The sequence below is a fragment of the Ischnura elegans genome, chromosome 4, assembly GCF_921293095.1.
Source record: "Ischnura elegans chromosome 4, ioIscEleg1.1, whole genome shotgun sequence".
Lineage (NCBI taxonomy): Eukaryota > Metazoa > Arthropoda > Insecta > Odonata > Coenagrionidae > Ischnura > Ischnura elegans.
The window spans coordinates 45,452,452-45,471,870 of NC_060249.1; positions in this window are offsets into that span (position 1 = coordinate 45,452,452).

Here is a 19,419-nt window from a genome sequence, read left to right on the forward strand (position 1 = left end):
TTGGAATATGCCAGTCACACTTCTCTGTTATGCTTCACTCGACTCTATTTGGATTAAATGTAATAACGATGGTGTCACATCGACAGGCTCTTTTTCTCAGACTTTAACTCTCTAGAGTGTATCGCTTTTAATACACAGTGTGAGAATGTCATGATTGGTTGTAGAACAGCGAGATGATGAAGTCTAGTCAATCCATGTATTGAGAAGCACTGCAGGAACAAGCGGCTTTGTTCGCAGTCACGCGCACGGGTGCACTTGAAGTCAAATATTTTTTCATGGCGAACTTCATCCGTTGTTGTATTTTATCATGTATTGATGCTGGCCAATCTTCAAGTTCCGCTTGTTTGTAAAATTTAAATGTAAATTAAAAGTTCTTAAAAATTAAATTTTAAAGGAATACTAAATTTCAAACTCCAAACTTTACAATATGAACTGTATATGAACCATTACCTCTCCCTTACCTAATAAAATTTGTAAAATTAGTAATTGAAGCCCCCGTCGCTTTTTGTAAAAAAGTGGTGATGTAAGTAACAGTTAACTAACTAAGAAAATTTATAATAGAATGCCACACATTAGGAATTATTATGTGAATTTTGTCTTGCAACAGTAAATAACAGATTTTAAATTTCAAAAGTTAAAATACGAACTGTATTTGAACCAATACCACTCCCTTACCGTACCACTTTCGTCATTTTTAATGGAGATTCAGGAGTAGTGAAGATAATAGCACGAGAAAAAATTGACCATGGAATTTGACTTGCTGTATCTTGACTTAGACAACACTTTCTTATTTTCTTTAGTGGTATATGTGATGAAAGTTGCCATCACGAAAATGGGAATAATAGAGATAAACGGAGTCCAATGGCTAGCATGGCTGGTTCAAACGAAGGTTCATTGGAAAATCGACTGTTAAATTGAATATTGTTTTCCACACAATTTCTAATTTCTCTTAAATTTACAAGACCCTTTTCTCCCGCGCAGAAATTTCGAAAATGCTCATTAATTTATGGCTCAAATTTAATTATTAATTCATCAATTATTTGCGGAGTATATTTCATTTCCAAAGTGTGGAGAATCGAATGAATAGTCATATTAGTTAATAACTTTTGGGCTATTCCGCCGCGTCAATTTTCGGGTGGCCCCCGAATGAACGACCCTCAGAGCTAGTCAGGTGAAGTAATTTACTTGCAGGGGATCGGGTTGGTGTGGTGGCTAGAGTGTTGGCTTCCCACTCGGTGGGCTCGGGTTCAAATCCCGGGGGTGGCAGAGAATATTCAGAGATTGCCCGATCCCTGTTTGAATGTTGTGTGGAGGACATTTCAAGCGCAGCACTCCGTCCGTCGAATGGGACGTTAAGCCGTGGTCCCCTTGGCGCCTTTCGCTAGGAGCAGGCTAATGCCGACGCCCGGTTTCTCTCCACCCTTCCTTCCATACCCTTCCCTCATGGCGGAAATGACCTAAGCTGTCGGTCGCCTCCTCCAAATACCATACCATGCCAATTTACTTGCAAATTATCAGGTTTTGATTGAAAAAAATCCTTAGCGCAATCTGACGCAACGCATAATCTGGTTTATTTAAAAAAAATAATGGGTGAGGTTAGTCAATCGAAAATGGTAAAAATTGCGTTCAGATTTGAGTCTAGATATATACATAGAGAGAGACATGAAGCAAGGGATTGTGGGATTGAAAAAACATAAGCTCGTGATGTGCGGAAACGACGAAGCACTGTGGAGTTGGCTTGGAAGCGTGAAATGGAGCGGGTACTTGACAAGACTGCTGTTGCCGACGGCGGCGGGGCACTTTCAGACGGAAGAGCGACCTCTCTGGATGGCGACAAGAAATGAATTGGCAGCGAGGACAGTGTACGGAGGGGGTGGGTGGGAAACCGTCGGAGCCTTGAAGGGGAGACAATGGAACAGGGGAGCGGTAAAAAATTACGCATCACTCCGGATTGGTCGGGAGAGGCTCCGTGAGATTTTTATTCTCTTTCTCGAATAGTTAACTGACTGCTGGTTGGTTGAAAAATGAGTGTAGGCTCCTTTAATATAAATATTTTGTTCTCAATTGTGATAGACGCCTACTTATCGAGCAATTCACGACGAAAAACCAATAACGTAAAAAAGCTTTAGTGACGTCACCAACTCTTGAAAATTAGGCGGTGATTTTTCCTTGTCTCAAATACATAATTACCCTTTATTGTCCTTTATTTATTTTCTGAAATACTATTCTGGCTGTTGGTCGATTGTAAAATGAGTATAAACTAGTTGAAAATGTATTTTATTCTCTATATTGATAAATGCTAAAAAATAATGACATTTATAAATTTCCGTTTTCCAGTCCGACGCCAACTTCTCCAGCTATTTGCTACTAAAAATTGATGGCTTTAACTCTTTCGGAGAGAAGTTGATGACGTTAAGAACGTATGCCGAGCGTATCTGCTACTCATCTGTTTTCTATATTGGCCTCGTTCCTTGCTGTTTACAATTTTCTAGCGCAATCAATCTCAGAGCGTGGTTAAAAACAGCGATTCACTGGCACCAAAATTTTGTAACGTTTTGAAAAATTAAAAAAAAAATTGGAGAAATATACTTATGCTTTATGAATCGCGTAAAAAATCAATTAATTCAAGCATTCAAAATCAAACCTACGAATTTTATTCTCTAGTAAAGGGCATGAATAATATATCCTGAAAAAACTCATTTCATCCATTTTACTGTCACGAACACGACACGACACGACATCGCCAATTTTTCTATCGGAAGTGAAAAATTCTTTCAGAGCAGCTTCGTCACCCCTTTTTGTGAAAATTGATAGCATTTATGGATAGATTTAAATCGTTATTTTCGCGAAATTTGTTATTTACATTCGTGATTAACTAGCATGTCCTTTCACACTTTTCAGTACATTTTATAGTTAATTCGAGTGTTCTATTGATTTAAATATTCTCTGATTAAATAATTTTCCGTAGTCTTGCCAGTGCTTCAGTTCTCACACTGTATTTTCATTTGATTTTTAAAAGCGCGATAAACCCGTCTTTGAATTTTATTCTCCCCGCAAACACGAACGGAAACGGCGCTAATCCTTCCTCTGGAGCACCTGCCGCCGAGGGTCTCTCATTGTTACACCCGTCATGATCCTTACAGGAGGAGAACAACGGATTTCATGTACGCACGCATCCCACGTTGCGTGACACATGGAGGAGCGTTTTGCCGTGAGGGGTTTTGGCTCGGCGGCACTTACTTTGGCGCATTAAATCCTTCCGATGCGATTCCACCGCACGGAGGAAGGAAGGAGCGTACACTACTAGAGTCATCACTCAAGGAACGTCCTGCCATCCCTTACCACCGCTAAACTGCGGTGTCTGAGGGAAGTTGCAGGGGGAGGGAGGTAAGGGGCGGGTTGGGAGAATGTGAGGGTTAACGGGGAGCGAAGGTTTGGCGGAGAGGGTGGAGCTTTGTTCGGCGTGAAGGTGTTTGTATAAGATGAGGAAGAGAATCAGTCTTCTCCTATACATCCTTCCCTGTTAGCTCCTCACCTCACCCAAGTTCTTACGTTTCCCTCCCCCTTACCATCTTCATAGTGTTTTGATAGATAAGCGTGCATTAATTTCGAGCGGAATTGTTTGTCCATTCATAATTCATAGGAATTAAAATGTTTTACTTTTCTTTGTATATAATATGTAAGAGTTAACATATCATCAAATGCATCGTATTTTGCGGTAAAGATGAGGTAATGAAACTAATACTTGAGAATGACCTATAAATGTCGAAACCATGGTCAGTGGTGCTGTTGTGTACCTAAGAGTGGAAATTATTTGCTATTGGTGTTTTATATGTTATCATAGATATATCGTATTTCCACATCGTCAAGCTTGAAAAGATTTCATTCGAATTCATCGTCGTTCATCTTCTGGTTGGTCTATCAAATAATAATTTTTCCAAGTTTTCTTCAGTTACATCGGCATTATCAGGGCTTGAAACTTAGTGGTAAAAGTGAGGCTAGATTTAGTGAAAATTGAAAAATTTAAATATATAAGCAATGAAAGGAGTTATACAAGATAATTTTTTACGCCTCTTTTTGAAAATCTTTACGTTGCTAGAATATGGCTGAAACAGTTCTGCAGGGAGTGTATTCCAGTAATTAATCGTCCTATTGATATATGAGGACTTTTTTACGCAAGTCCTTTTAGGCTGGAATTTCATCTTGTATTTGTGATCTTTCCTACTTATATAAGTGTGGTTTTCATCTTATCTCGTAGTGCCCTTCATGACTTTCCCCCGGTAAGTGTGTGGAAGAGTGCGCAAATCCTAGTTATTTTTCTTCTCCGTCCTAGTGAGTTCCATCTAAGTACTTGAAGCATTTTAATGACGCTTTCGGTCATTTTATGCTTCCCCGTAGCATACCTTGCTGCATTTCTTTACACCTTCTCGATGGATTCCGTTTGACACTTTTCATACGAGTCTAACACTAATAACGTGTATAGACTGCAGCATGATGTTCTTTGTCGACGTTGTCAGAAAGATCAAATTTCCGGTCTGACTGATCAGGAATCAGCAGTCTAGTTTTAAATCTTACCTTAATAAAAAATTTGTACGCGAATCCATAGAGATGCATTTAACGTTACTATATGAGTCGGATGCGGCAATTGTACGATTTACTAACCCACGGTGCATTAATGAGAATACAGACGTTCGAGGTGTGGGTGTTGGAGATATCGAAGGCGGGATGAACGTAGAAAGGAAAACTAGTTGTAGAGAACGGGCACATTAACGCAGACAATTTCACTAATTGTAAGAACCAACTGGCAACCAAAAGGGGCGCCAAGCAACAAAAATTGACTAACAAGTTAAAAAATTACGCTTTGTGGCGTGAAGACAGGAGAAGACTTAGCCACTACAACTTTGGCATTCATGAGTCCAATTTGCTGGTGTAAGGCCCGAGGTAACATCATATAAACGTTACACCAGGAAAGTGTAAAATCATGTGTGTCACAGAGGAGGTTAAATATTCATCTTCACAGGTAAAACAGAGATCACTGGTGAATGAACCTAAAATGCCAGGAAACTGGAATATACATTAGGGTTAGGGTAGAAAATATCGAATTATATAAGGAATAGATGTACGCATAAATTATCAAATTTGCTGCATTGATGGATTTATCTCTGTGTTTCTGAAGATTCAACCGTGGGTCAAAATTATTTTTATCAACCTCTTGCTAATGGTAACCAAAATGTTCTTAGAGGTTAACACTGGATGGAAAAGTATACTCACAATATTTAAGTGATATGACTAACTTTTTTTTAGAGATTCCATTAGAATGTTGAAAAGTAAATCTATATATAGTGCAAAGTGTGCCTTTTACTCAACGATACAAAATAAAGGAATATGTGCCATACCTTTAACGCAAAATACGATGCACTCATGATTCGTTATCTATTACATGCTTTATAAAATGAAAAGTGTAACTCAGAAAATCCACATAAGTTTATTAATTGGCGTTCAAGGTATCGTCGTGTTAAGTTATATCTGGTCGTTCACTAATAAATTCATCATAGTTATACAGCTGATATATATATAAAAATTATAATTAATATTAAAAATATATGAAAATAATGTACGTCGTACATCAATTTATTTGTGTGTATATGCAAAGTTTTACTTTTCATTATTAAGATGGATTTCATTCCAAGCCAAGCCCGATAAAATAAATTATATTAGATATTGTCCGATTAAGCCTGCAATGCTCAATTTTCGATGCAATAAATTTTCATCGAGGTGCGAAATTGATAAAATTAGCAAATCCTTCAGCCGCACTCCACTTTTTGCTCCTACCACTTTCCCTCCCTCGACCCCTTTCTCCTATCCCCTTAAGAGATTCGCTCATCCCTCATAACTCAAACTCACGTATCCTATTCACTCCCATTATCCCTCGCCCTTCTTCGACCGCCACGTCTTCCCCCCTTCTCCTTACTTACCCCATCCCCATTCACATTTCTCTCTCTTTAGGCACCGGAGGTTTCCCACAAGACTTTGCGCGAAATCCCTTCCTCAACAGCGGCGCCTCCACGTGGCAGCACCTCGCACTTCCCTTCGCACCTTTTGTGTTCTTCTCCTCTTTAAGTCGTCTTTCAAGGTTGGCTCCTCTCCTCCCTCTCTCTCTACGCCTGCGTGATAGCGGCGGTCATGTTTTACCCCTATAAAATGAACGGTTTACTCTTTCCTTATGGCCTGAAATAGGCAAAATAAATTCCTTTCCACTCGGTATTTTTTTAAATTTCTAGTGCTTACTCACTTACCGAAGTCTTATCGTTTCAACTTGAACAGTTAGAGGGCGGTATTGGAAGTTTTTTTTTGAATTGTTATATTTATGACCGGTATGAAACTCAAATTTATTTTGGTCCTTTTGTTATATAACTTTCTGTCAATTTTTTTATTTAACAAAAAAAGTTTTATAGGGCCGCATGTAGTTTATAAATGTCTATTGGTAGTGTGTGCAAGGAGTAAAAAATTGTTGATATAAATGTTATTATTTTACTAGCTTGTTACATAGTGATACGAGGTTTTCCTCTGCTGTTCATTTCTAATTTTCCTGCCATGATATATGCATCCTTCCTGTACCCGATACGCACGTGAACTAGAGATTTTAGCAATTATGTGGGTGATTTATACACTCGCTTATGGATATAAAAGGGCTAAAAGGTTTCAAAATAGGACGTCATAATGAGGTACATTGTGGCTTTCAACAGCTCCGAAATTAGTAGGATATTGAGAGCTTTTACTTTTTGGTAGCATCATTTACGTTCATGAAACGTCCTAGTATTGAGTTAGCCATGATATTTATTTCTATTCTTTATACAAACATAAAATTCACCAACTATTGTACGTTTTACTACTCCATGAGTGTTTTACATATCACTGGAAAACAATTCCAATCTCATTCAAATGAGATTACGAATTGCTGGCCTTTTATGTCATTAATATAAACATACTCGAGGTTTTTCAACTGAAGCATCGCTCATTTTCTCACATCCCACTTAGAGGCGACCTCAAGTTTCCGTCAAGTTTACCCGTCTCTCCTCCTGCCTCCGCGCTCGGTTTTGCTGAAGACGTGCCCTTCACAAACCAAGACGCACGATAAACTCTCCACCTTTCGCACAACTTGCGATTACAACGCTGATGGCCTCCCTTCCGCCACTCAAGGCGTTAAGAGAATGCACGTATCACTTATACGCCTGCCGGAATTGCGGTGGCGACGACTCCCCGCGGAATCTCCTCCATTTAAAACCGCTTCATGATGCTCGTGTCCGCCCTCGTTAACCTCTCTCCTCTCGACCGCCTCCTCGTGGAACGTGGCCGAGAAATCTCGCAACTCCAGCCGTCAACGCCTTTCAAGTGTTACCTTGCCCAACCAGTGGCACATGTGCGGGCTAACCGCTAATATATATATATATGTATCTCCGCTTTCTCGTGATGGCTCGTTTTAAGGTAGGGATGGAAATGTTATTATTCATGAATGCTCTGATGTACATGTGAAGCTTTGGTGGTGGGATTAGGGGATGAGCTTGCGGTTTGAATTAGGCAAACGTATGTTGATTTGATGCTTGGATTTTTGGTTTATTATCCTCCCGCCAAGTTGTGGAGTTCTGACCCAACTGTAGCTCAACACAGTTACTTAGTTGAACGCTTCCATGTGGAGTTATTTGTGACATGTCCATCAGTAATGAGATCATCAATATTTTTTGTCTTTGGGACATTTACTTTTTTATCTCGCACAACATTATTGAATTTAAGACAGTTTAATTTGGAGAGGTTATATATATATTTATTTTTTTGAATTTTTTGCATCACGCGAAGGCCACTCTTAGTGCACATATATCTAGTACCGTGCTGTTTGTCTTAATTTTTTTTGCCTTTACATTCATGATATTCGTTTGATTATTTGCTACTGTATTAAAAAGGGGGCTACGCAAGGAACAGCATTTACTCATACTGTTATCAAATGGAGTTTTAAATTAAATTTTTCTGCGCAGCCAGCCTGAGATGAAAAAAAACTGTTATAGCACGGGAATTGGTAGTTTTTCTTCTTTATTGCATCTGTGAACATTTCTTCGTGTGACAAAGGTGATATTTTTTTTATTATTGGTTTTACTCAGTGTATATTGCATTATAGTTACCTCATTTTTTCAGTGACAAATTCAAGCAAACTGCAAGCGTTTCCATTAGCAGCAATAATCAAAGTATCTGTTTTCTAGTTAACTGGAAGGATAAAGATCTCAAGTGACAGTAATGAACTATCAACAACGGATATACAGATCATCACAGCGTTCATGGAGTTTTTAGTAGGAGAATGTATGGTCGCGTTAATGACAGACGGTGTCGAGAAAAATTCCACTCCTTACGTAAAATAGTGACAATCTATTGTTTTCTCTCGCGTATTTCATCGGAAATTACTCATGCTCCGCAAGATCTCCACTTTGTTCTTTTAAATTTTAAATGACATGACCTATTGGGGAAAATATTTTCAACTAGAGCAAGGAAAGAACCCAAACGATCTGTTTCGTCCTTTCACCGTGAGAAATATTGCAATATTATAATACAACTAAATTAGTCTGAAATAGAAAAAAATTTGAATAAAGAAGGGGCAAATATTTTTAATGGCACTGTTTTTCTTTTATTTTACTGTTTACTAAGTGTTGAATGCATACATTGGAAATCAAGATACAGGAATTCGGTAATGCATTCTTCTGCTCTATTCTCTGTTCAGCATTCCTACTGTTTCACTGCTCGTTTTTATTTTTTTGCCTCCCCTGGAATTGCAGGAATTTTATATTCCGGTATTGGGAAGTTTTTCCGTGAAATTGCACGAAATCGTGTGCCTTGAATTATATCTAGAATAGGGAATGATTCTTTTTTATTTATTTTTTTAAGCGACTGAAATATGCGCTGTGAAGTAGTTCTATAAATATATCGTAAATATCACATTCTATTTATTTGGCATGTTTTATTATATTAAACATGTCTCATAAAAGGAGATGAGAGGGGTTAAGGCTGGCTTAGCCCGGATTGATGAATTTGCATTTTCTTCTTGAAATTAAATTATTTTGAAGTCTCATCGCGCCAATCATATTGGCTTCCCATCTGTCATTTATACCAATAACATCTATCCATGCGCAAATAAAATGTAATAACTACGTACAATTTGAAATGTTCCCGTTGTAATTTTACCTTTATGAAAGCTTAACGTTATTGATTGAGAATTTTGGATTGCCTATCACTCGATTCACTAATCCCATGTCCACCGGACAAATGCCATGCTCATGCGAATGAAACCTTCATAATGGAAAAGTATGCTTCCGGTGTAGCAGTCACCAGGAAAATGAGATTAGTTTTTATTTTAACTTCAATCTTTGGGAAAAATATCTCGTAAATGCCAGTATTGGCATTAGTTAATTCTCTTTGGACGACTTTTTGTTGAATTTCGACTAAAATTGTAATTCGAAGTAAATTTCATCCATATTTTTCTATTTTTTGACGTTGCTTTATTTCTTTTTCATAGCAAAACTAAGTTCTTAAAAACAAGCCATTGCTATTAGTCTGAGTGGACCTCTGGCAGTATATGTATTTTGGGTTACAATCACTCATTTTCAATATCAATTGCTTTTATTTGTTTATTTTTCAATCGCTTATATTCATTTAATATGTTAAACTAAAATCAAAGCATGAAAGAAAAAGAATGACGTTTCTGTCATTCGTCCGTCGGGTTGGACGTAAATCCAAGGTCCTCCTGTTGCCTTTCTTTTACTGACGAATTCCGACACTGGGTGCCTCTTCACCCTTTCTTCTCTACTGTTCCCTCATGGTGCATTCTACTTAAGATGTTGGCCGGTTCTACCCAATCACTATACCCTTCCATTTTTGAGTGTCGGGGCACCGGCGGATAGGATTCTTTACTGTACCCATTATTACCAATTACCTCATTACTAGTTGCTACAGTTTAATGGTACAATGGTTTCTGCAATTTTTAATGTCTTTCTAGGCTTATATTTTAGATCGAGGTGATCTTCAATCGTGGTTAAGTGGTGAGCATTATTTTTTATGGTGCTATTCACATAAGGGAAGCTTTAATTCTCCTACCTATTTGATGCTTTATCAACTAAATCATTTGTGTCTGAGATAATCCGTTTTTGTTTCCATCACTCCTTCAATTTCCAGGTGAAATTCAATTTGAGCCCGTGATAGAAATCTAGTTTCAGTAAATTTTCCTTTCACGAGATTGAATAAAATCAATTCTAAACATTTCACCAAAAGCTCCTTTGATTCCTTGCAAAGCTTGAGAGCTAAAAGTTTGATTCATCCTATTGTCGCGCAGACTGGGTATGAGGATATGCTTTATTTAATCATATTGTAAATGCCTGAGTGTATGCTTACATTTAAGTGAAAGGGATACGAATCTATTTCGATCAGCTGTTGAAAATGATCCCTTTCCTCGCGGGATAAAGACACATCATCCTGATCAGTGGAGGAATCGGGATCATCTTTAATTCAGGGACTCCTGGGAGTGGTAGACTCAAGGAATGGAAATCAAAGGAGACTCTTTCGGGGTCGCGGGGGACGGGTGGAGCGAAGAATGAGCCAGGGATAAGGGTTTCAGGGTTTTGGAGGAAGAAAAGGCACCGGGAAGGAAGGAAGGGATGATTTCATGAGAGGCGTTTTCTTACAGTCGGCTGATGTGATCTCGGCAGTCGATCCGTTAAGATCTTCCCGTACGCGAACGGATTTTTGGAAAGAAATAGGTCCTCCAGACCCCAACCTCTTTTCTTCTCCTCCCTCCAAAAAGACATCCTTCACTCTCACATGCCGTTGAGTGATTGCATTCTTGAAACGTGGATTGTGAAAACAATTGTCTTCCCGGCTGAAAAAGCGAACGGCTGTAAGGAAGAGATGAGGAATTGCGTCCCTGGAAACGCTTTGAAAAATAGGCAGCGATGGGAAGTGATGGAAGACCTCTTCCTCCTTCTTCTTCGTGGAAGCGCTTCTTACGCCCTCTGCATCCTCTTGAATAAAGCGTTGGTGTTACCGGTAAAGTTGTTATTGGCTTGATATATTTTTTACCCCGGCAGAATAGGGAGTGTAATTTGCTTTGTATTCAAGCGGGGTTTCTTTGGAGTGAAATTTATCGCCTGCGGAAGAGATAAAAAAAACTTGCAGAGTTCAAGCATATGCAGTAACCCCATTTATTGAATACATTATTCACTACTCAGAACCCTATTCCCATAATCTTTTGCATCATTTGTGCATGGTATGAATGATTTATTTTTGTGACTCATGTTTTCTCACGGAAAGTGTCCGCAAACATATTATTCTTTATATTCAAAATGATGTTGCGATAGTAGCAGTGTGATTAAAAAAAATTTCTTATTCCGTTACGTACTGGTTTTCAATGGTCGTTCCTTCCGTTTTATTTTAAAAAATTCTTCTTTCCTAATGTTCTTGCCATTGATTCGCGTCAATCTGTTATCGAATTGTGGCTCCGTGGTCGGAATAGACCGAAAATATGCTATGGAACGGTGATTTTCCTTATAAATCTACTGTCAGCTATACTGGTAGTTTTCCATCATGCTTTACCTCCTCTTCCTAATGCTTTTTTGGAATTTATTTTGGGTCTTTTAAGTGTATGAAGCAGTTTGATCGATGTGTTTTTAAGCTATTTATAATTATATTCCTATCCAACGAGAAATGAAGCTTATTTTCCAGAAACGTACCTAGAAATTTCAACGGCGTAGTACTCAAAAGTAGCATCGCGCTTTCCATTCGGAAGTTTGGTATTCAGTAAGAAGCTCTGCCAGTATTTGAAAGGTAATTACTATGTCTGAAAAGCTGTTAAAAGCGTGAATTTGCCTTATTTGTGTCTTCTTCGTGAAAGGCGCGATTTATGGAAATTGCGTGAATGCCAAAGGGAAAGACATTCAATTTTTGTTACCAATTTTCTCCTTTTCAAAATAAGCTCCGGAGCGTACATTCCACTTATTATATTGAAATATATGTGATTAATTTCAGCTATATTTAAATAGACGGGAAATGTGTTCACCTTTACAACATACACAGAGTTAGGTTTTATTTTTTGTCTGTCCAGCATTCAGAAAACCGAACTGTAGGAAGCGAGCTTTCAATGTGTAATTGGATCGTCATAAATTAATACTCTCTTTCAAAACTTACATGCCACATTATTATTCGGATGTACACAAATCGCAATTTAAAAGTAGCTACCAGTGGAGTATTTTTATCTCCGGTTTGTGAATCCAATTTAATATTTTTCCCGCTGAAAATGTGAAATGTTGCTAATTATTTGACCGTCTCTTCTCTTGAATAGCGCCTGGTCCTATCAGGACTAAGGTTTTGAATAAATGGCGTAATTTGCCTCGGTAGCGGCGGGATTACTTTCCCCACTTGCCACACCGAAGGTATCGAATTCGAGTCCCACCTGGGTAGATAACCCTTGACCAGGGCATGGTTATTTGATGTTGTCATTGGCTAATTCCTATAGACCCTCCCCCCCCCCCCCTCCGATGGTGTAGCCAAATACTGCAGTTTTCGGGGTTATGAAAATAAATAAAAATAAATATTAAAAAAATTACTCGGCGATTGATATTAATGTGTTCACAATTTGACTTCCTTGCACGGTAAAGAAAACCTACGTTGACCTTACTCATGGAATCCTCTAATTTCGAAAAGAACCACAGCTTTCTTTGAGCCATGAATCCAATGATAATTATGAACCCATTTAATCATTCAGAAAAAAATGAATTCCTGTGTAGTTGAAAGCGCTTTAGCTAGAAACATAACTGCTGCTCAAAATATGTAAAATGGATCGGAAATTTATGGCTTACTCCTCATAGTTTCTGTGTAAATATTTAATGCTGTGACTTGATTTTAGACGTCCCAAACATTATTATTATTAGTCATGATTTATGACAGGCTTCGGACTAATTTGCATTTATTCTAAGTGAGGTAAGAGTTCCGATTATATATCAACAACAGTTTATTTGTTTTCATCTGGTTTTGAACACCACGATGGAAGTGCTTCGTTGAAGCTACTCAAAAGTATTTTACTACCTAGTAGCCGTTGAAATCGTTGATATCGCTTTTTATTTCTGTGTGTAGCAATGCATAATAACTATTTTATTTAAAATTTACGGATATTGTAGAACAATTTGTTTCATGTTTTCTTTATTTCGTATTTCGTAAAAGAAAAAAAACTATTTACCACACTAACAGTTTCCTTGAAAATTTTCTTTTTTACCGTAATGATAAAATGCCGTGCCTTATAGAGTAAAGCAAAGAAAGATTCAATTACTTTGTGGCAATGGAAAACGAGAGCAGGCCCTAGCAATCGGCAAAAGATTTTTTTTTATGCCTCGTCCCTATGTTGTAATTCCCCTTTCCCCTGCTAAATAACGCTTCACACGCTCGCAAATCTTCATACCTCCCCTACATCGGTGAAATTCGGGCCGCGATAAAAACAAGTAGTTCGGAAAAGGAGACCGGGGGTGGAGAAAGGGGGTTGAAATAAAAACGCACTAAAAGAGTCGACACAGTAGTCGTCTGGGAAAATGGCTTGGCCGTTTCCCTGCCATTCTGGCACTACAGTCCAAACCCTTTGTTTCCGAGGACCACCCCGCAACCAGGGTAACTCACCACCCCCGAGACTCACTCACTCCCACAGTATCCGTATTATGTAAAAAAAAAATATGGATAACACCCGCAACCTCTAGCACACTCAGCCAAGCGAACCAGTCCATCCGCGTCCGCCATTGGCCTTACGGTTCGGCGGAGAATGCCCTGGAAGACTGCCCCGCCGCGCGAGTGGTGTGTACTTCGATGCCATTTGGACCTCTTAGAGTCTGCCAACTCACTCTCTCTCTCTCTCTCAACCCTCCTCCAAGTTCACTTCCGTTCCTTTATGGCAGCAAAACCTTGGCATAGTCACTTCCCACGCCACTCATTTCCTCTCCCCTCTTCACCCCCCGCCTATTCTAATGGGGCTTCTCGTTGGCTAATTCGATTAATCGAAACCTCTCTGAATACCACTGAACTCCTCGCAGTCGGAGTGTTAGATTTCGGTTTTCACTGCAGAAAATTGTCTTGACCACGCGTTGAAGTTGACCTCTATACTAGTCAAATATTACGCTCGATTCCTACTTGTTAACATATTATTTATTTATATTTATTTATTTATTTTCATGCCACCGATAACAGCTCGTGTTGGCCTTCACATCGGGGCGCTTCAACAACTTTTAATAAATAAACGCTCACGAAGAACCAAGCCCTGGATAGCGGAAGCCTACCCAGGCGGGACTCGAACCCGAGACCTCTTGTTCAGCAGGCGAGGGCTTTACCCCGCCGCCACCAAGGCCGGAAATTATTTTTTTCTGTGGTCTCATGATCAGAGAGAGCCCATGTTGTGGATTTATCATGGCAAAAGTACATTGAAGTGCACGTATCGACGCTAAAAAAGAACATCCCATCATTGCTGAGTCTAATAATAGACAAAAAATCACTGTCACTGACTCCGAAGGGAGTACGGATCGGTTTAGGTGTTGTTTCTATCAATCATAGAAGTTGTTACCGTTCAACTTTGAACGCAGTCGAGATTTTTGGATGCATACATAGCAAGAGACAAGTATTGATTAAACTACGAGGGTGCATATTTTATTTACAGCTTGATTTTTCTGAATTTATTGCTTTTGAGGGATCGATGGCCGGCCAAGGTTTAATTTCTTTGTAAGAGGAAATAATATTATTATCTTTCGCCGCCATCTCATCTTTTGTATCTCTACCTTTTCCATACAAAGCGTATTGACAGGCTTGGAAAATTTCATCGTTGATATTAGTGCCTAAATATCGTTTTGGAGCCACTTACATTGCGGTATACCTCGTGGTTTGTACAAGCCTGAGATCCATGACGTTGATAAAAGAAAAACAGACTTATTTGATCAACCGCGGGATTGGATTCCTGGTTTCATCCGTGTCATCATCATATCAATAACGGAGTTTCTCCTGCTATGCAGTGGACGTAATTTAGCCTGTCCAGAGAGGCACTAGCGTCGGAAATGTTTGCTTTTTGGATGGAATCTGAGAAACAAGCCAGTGTTTCGCCGCATCACGTTGAAGACCTTCCTTATAATTAATGATGTAGCATTGATCATCATTTCTTAATTGATCCTTGGGCATTACCATAAAATTACAATGGAAAAACTAGCGTGGAGAGCTGCGTCAAATCAATCTTAGGATTGTGGACTAATCTTAGGATTATGATGATATTACAATCTAATCCATATTGTGTGTACTGTAATAAAATCAAAATAGCACATTTTCCCACGTACTTTAGTGGTGCGCAGTTCTAGATACCTTTCCCAAAATGGCCAAATGCTTAATTTCTTGATTTTTCTTAGAGAGAGGATATCGGCATTCGTCTCTTCACAGTTCAGCGTTCAAAACCAATGGGAGAATGTCGGAATAAATTCACAATTTTGAAAAATGACGTAGGAATAAATAGTTGGTTCTCTCCAGATGCTGATATTCAAAATTAAAGTCCATCGATTAATTTCGCAATTGAATCTACGTAGCCGAAATGGCCCATCCAGTGAAGATACCCCAAACCCCCGGTCCCACGTACTCAGTACTCCCAACCACTACATACCTCTCCCCATCCCACAACGTGTACCTACTTACCGGTCCCTCATAAACCCCACCTCCACTCCTCCCTTGCTTCAACCACTCCGCTTTCGGGTTCAGATCCATCCGCATTTGCATTCACAATTCCTTTTCCCTTGATCCCCGCCTAGTTACATCACTCGGTCTCTGCATTGCCCCACTAAATAGCCTCTTTCGCTCCCAAAAACCCCGTTTTCCCTCCCTCTTTCCCTCCCTCGGAATCGTTGCTATCGTGGCTTCGTGCTGCAGTAGCCTTTCGAAAATTTCCTCCCTCCCCCTCTTTCACGTTTCTTTCAAAGTCTTGAAAGCCTTTTTGCTTTTTATTTCCTCCAAAAAAGTTACCTACGTGATAGCAATGGTCCAGAAAACTACCTCCTCGTGCTGTGCAATGGTCTGTTACTTCAGTTCCCCATTTATTCCCACCTCATCTTCAGGTTTCGGAGTCATGTGAATGTGCAAGCTCTCAGTCTTTTGCCAAATGCCATCGTGGCTAAGAAACGCGTTTGATTCGGTCAATTTGCGTTCCAAAACTTAAACCGGTGCTTCTGTTGGGAAACGAGTCCATATTTATGCAGGATTTTTCCTCCGATTCAACAACGAAAATCTTTCTTGACACCATGGTAAGGTACCTATTATTACTGCTGCTTGTAATTCTGATGTAATGGCGTTTTATTTGGCTCCTCATATCCACGAGCCATTGTTGATTATTCGTTTACTGTTGCCACTTTTGTTGACATTTGAATAGAACAATTTAGTGGACAAAAATATCCTTTTATCAAATCCAAATCCATAAGTGAAATGGGCTTCGGTTTGTTCTTTTCCACTACGGTTTCTTTAAAATGTCTCAGAAATTATATTGTTTCTTAAATACCCTTGATATTCTTGAACCCACATTAGTCATCACCCAGGAGCTTTCCTTACCTTTGCTTTGTAATCACAAGTAGGTACGTAATTCTTGTGAGTATTTAAGACGTATTTGTTGTCATGCTTATGGCCTTAAAATCGCCTTAATTCTCGGCTATCTTTTATTATGGAATAGAAAATGTTCTCTTCACGTGGAACATCGATTATTGTGTACATTGCTCAGATGGTATTACAAGAAGGTTTCCATCTTGAAATTTTCATCAGTTATCACCGGTAAATGTGCTTAATCCAGGTATAAATCTTTGCCATTATACGCGGTCTCACATCGTCCTTCCATTCGTCTATATTTTAAATTTTAACGTTCTTCACCCTTTACATTTCAGTAGTACGTTTTCATTCCCAAGGTCCGCCCGGAATGTCGAATCTCCTCTTATAAATCCGAGATTTTCCGCTGGAGTGGCAAATGTGCCCTCCGCATGACAAGGCGATACCCAAATCCGTCTGTCGATACATTTTCTTTTTTTTATCCTCTCCCATCGGATTCTTTTAATGACGTATTACTTTTCGCTTGTATCCGAGTTGTCCGCCCGGGTAATCCTTCTGAAAGATTTTAGATTTTATCATCTGACAGATAAAAAAATCATTTGTGAAAAAATTCTTTGCTGCGTTGAAGCCTTGGTCCTTCGAATTACTTGAATGGGCATAGAAATATTTGATTCCGATTCTATATATTCCCTAATCTAAGCCTAAACTCCATTACCTTTTTCTTGGGATTTCCCACTTTCTATTTGGATAACTCCTAAATCATGTGAATTAGTTCATTGCCATTCGTGGAATAGGTAATGCTAATCATCGCAATTGTATTTATCATTTACACAACCGGGTATTTCAAAATGAATAGCGGGGTTTTAAAACTATAATTTTTGCTGCACTTACTTCAATGGATGACTCATTAAATGAAAGGGCCATTCAAACAGTTTTGTTTGTTGGCAAAAATGCGCATGTGTAACCAGTGGTTCCACCGCTATCCGTAAGAAGGCGCTTGAATCAAAGATGGCTATTGGTAAACAGAAAGCTGTTTGTGTTTTATAGCTTGCAAAGACGGTATGTGTAGTTATTGGGAAACTTGCGTTCCGTATTACGTTCGGTTGTGATCCTCCGGATGATAATGTCTCCATTACCAGCTGATCTTTACAAATTAAGAAACAGGATTGAAATAGCTGTTGAAGCAATTACCAGAGAGACACTAACTAGCATTTCGGAAGAACTCTCTTTCCGTCTTGACGTGTGCTATGTGTCCAAAGCAATGGCGCCGACTCCATGAGGCCTGATGGGGCCCGAGCCCCCTCAAAATTCGTTATGTGTGTGAGGAATAAATGTGTCAAGCTTGTCAATTTTCCCAGGAGTGTCCAGATATCGAGATGCGAGTTATTAGGGTTCTAATGTTGATCATATGACTATTCTAAAATGCTTAAAAACCTCAACACTCACTAGCTATAAAATTTCCCGGGGCAAGATCACCGGCTTGGGCCCCCCCAATATTTTTTATAAGTCGGCATCCCTGGTCCAAAGGTAGTCGTATTGAACACCAGGATTTCATGGAAAACTGTTTTCTCTCTCATTTGACGTGTGATTTAAAGCTGTAAGTACAGTGTAATTAATTTTAGGAAGCGCTTAAATCACGCTATTCATTTTGAAACACACGGTAATTAAGAGGTAGTACGAAATAATTTTGACTTTCTCACATCTAAACTTTTGTGTTTTTCTGATAAGTGTTTCTTACAATTCCTTCCCATATTCCTTTCCTACAATTCCCTCAGCACTTAATTTTTTGTGGCCGTTGTGAGAATGAACTATCCTCGAAAATTAAATGTATGACACTGTCTGCATTTTCTTTTGATATAAATCTACCGTTTTCTCCAATTTCGCAGCTTCCCTAATATTTAAAAGTAATCTACTAATTTATTCCAGATAAGTAAATAATCCGAATAGAGATTTGTTTCGTGATTCCAAGACGGTGAAGATGCATATTGAAACGAGCTTTATAGTTTGTAAGCATTCCTCCGCTTTCTCAAACAAATTATTTTAAATTTGTCCTATTGTGGGTTTTAAAATGTTGCCAAAATATGCAATCGTAATACCCTTTACTTTCATATATTTTGATATTTTGGAGAATTTTAGAAATATTTCGTTACATTATTCCTCTGCAAAGGTTGGTGGTTGTACTTGTTACACCACACGTATTGTAAGTGTTCATCCGTATTCCCACGCAAACTTTGTTCCATTATGAGTCTTATAGGTTGTCAAAATATGCAATTGTAATGCCATTTGCCTTCATTTATCTTGATATTTTGAAGAGTAATAGAAATATATCGTCCATTATACCTCTGCAAAGGTTGGTGGCTACACCATCATGTCGAAAAAAGCAAATATGTTTCGCGAGCCAAGATTTCCCCACGATCCCGTGGTGTCGACCAACAAAAAAGGCAAGGTCCACCCGCATTTATGGAACCAAATATCTTCCTTTTCGTGTTTGCGCGTTTTTGTGTGCGAGTCTCTGTTTTCGGAGCACTGTTACCCTGCCGCAGTGCTTCACCTAACCGGGTTGCATTCGAACCGAAGCCAAAATCTTCATGGACCCGTTCCCACACACTCGACAACGTTTTTCCATCCGCCTGTCCGAAGTTCCTGTCCTCCCCTCCCTCGCGCAACTCCAAAACCCCTTCTCCCTGTCTGTGTCTCCCTCCTCCATTCCTTTCCATTACGACCTTACCAGACCTATTGACCGTCTGTCTTCATGTCTATTACGTTCCTGCTGTATTCCCACTAGTACCTTTTTGG